Source organism: Octodon degus, unplaced genomic scaffold (assembly GCF_000260255.1).
Source record: "Octodon degus isolate 3935 unplaced genomic scaffold, OctDeg1.0 scaffold00194, whole genome shotgun sequence".
NCBI lineage: Eukaryota > Metazoa > Chordata > Mammalia > Rodentia > Octodontidae > Octodon > Octodon degus.
In genome coordinates, this window is record NW_004524770.1 from 64,256 (window position 1) to 66,487 (window position 2,232).

Sequence of the window (2,232 nt, forward strand, 5' to 3'; positions counted from 1 at the left end):
CAGTGTATTATTTGTTGAAACTGTACTTCCGATTTGATTTGAAACTGTCTCATTGCTATCTGTTTATCAATAAAACTTTGAAAAAAAATAAAAAAAAGAACTGAGCTAAGGGGCAGGCCCCCCAGAAGACTTACTTTTTTTCTCTTTCTTTCTTTCTTGCTTGCTTTTTTTATATGGACTTGCTATATAATTCAGGCTGGCCTGGACTCTCTATGTAACCCAGAGTGGACTTGAACTTGCTGCAGTCCTCCTGCTTCAGCCTCTGAAAGGTCAGGATTATACACCACCGTACCCAGAATCAGAGGACTTAAAAACAAAACAAACAACCACTTTTTTTTCTTTTTCTCCCTCTGGCACTATTTAATCCCTGACCCTCTGGGCCTTAGATGACTAATTTTATAAAATTATTGCTGAATGCTGTTTTCATGATTAGGGAGAGACAGCCATCATACCTAGTGCACACTGATTGTGGACCAAGACGTGGGTTGTTTAGATGCTTATGCTTTAACCGTGCGTTTCTTCTCAGGCTAACAGGGAAACAAACAGGTTTTCACAGTATGTTATTTCTCAGCTAGCCTGAATGGACACTATGGCAACAGATTATCCTGTAACTGCTGTAGCTGATTTGATTCCATAGGAATAATACTGAGAGAGTGGGCAACTTCATGCCAGTGAATATGTCTGCCAAAGCTACCAGCACACCTAGGGAGAGGGAGGCAAGAATTCCTAGCCCAAGAACTTGGCTGAATCAGACTGTGACTAATCAGAATGCCTGAAATCTGGCAGAAGGAAGTTCTACGTCTGAGTCAGCTTTGGTACTGTGATGGAGTTAGTCTCAGATCAGAGGAGTTACTCTAGTGTGCACAATCACATTCTCTGATAAAGAAGCTACCTGGAGATCACATATGCAATGTCTTTTTCTCACCAGACACAGGTTTTCTTGATTGATTTAGTAATTTGGGTTTGTTTTTTTTTTACAGTTTCCTGTGTTTATTAGATTCTTACTTTTGTGTGTTTGTTCTTTCATTGGCTCTGATTTAATAGATGTTGAAGCTGTCTACTCAGCTTTCTATCTAACTTCTTCACCTCAAACCTCAGAAACAATATCATTAACATATTTTTTATTCTTTTTCCAAATATGTAAACTCCTCCAAAATTTTTACATTCCACATGATTAGCTCCCTTACAGTTATTTCTATCTTCTCTAGTATTATTTTTGGTGCTTCCCATCCTGAGACTTTGGCTTTTCCATATCTTACCTAGTTTATTGTCCTGCCTATCAGTTCTTTTTTTTTTTTTTTTTTTTTTTTGGGGGGAGCTGGGTTTTTTTTTTTTTTTTTTTTTTTTTTTTGGTGGAACTGGAGATTGAACTCAGACCCTTGCACTTGCCAGGGAAGCACTTATTCCATGGAGCCATCTCCCCAGCCCCTGACTATCAGTTCTAACAAACAAATAGGGTTCCTCAGTCACAAAGTAAACCTCTTTTCTCCCATATCTCTCCCTTGACTCCACAAAATAAGCTCTCAGTATTAACCCTTCAACTCAACTGAAAGTATTCTACTAAAATCAGACTCCACATCAACTTTTTCTTCTCACCTGCTACTATTTCCCCCTTCAAACTCCTCCTTTAGTGCCTCGCACTCCTGATCCAACTACTTCCCCTTCTTCCCATTCCACCTCACCTATCACATTGAACAACAACCAGAAATAATAAACTGGCAAAGTGTACTTAGAGCATAGACAAAGGGGGAAGTGTAACTGCAAGAACTATCATGAAGTATTGTAAGACTGCACCTGTGGTGCTGTTATAGCCAGAAGTAATTTGGCAAAATATAAGGAAAGAGTCCAACGCATTTAAAGTAAATAACACGAGTGTGTGGGAGAGCTCCTGCACTCCCCTGCACCAGTTGGACCTCCCTGGATCAAGCCCAGGCTAGCCCCATGAGTGAGACCTTATGCCGGCATTGTCGGACCTTTCCCGCCACACTCTCAGGAACACTCCACCCCTCCCATCCAGCCAATCTCAGGCCCAGAGAGTGTGTGGGAGAGCTCCTGCACTCCCCTGAGCCTCCTGGACCCCTCCAGACCCAGTCTAGGCTTGGTATACAGGCCTGGGGTGAAACTCTGCAGCTGAAGTCCCTGCAGAGAAACTAGGGGCCAGAACCACCCAACTAATCCAGGAGCAGAACATCTTGCCAGAAGGGCACAACAGGTTCATTTCTAAGGACTGCA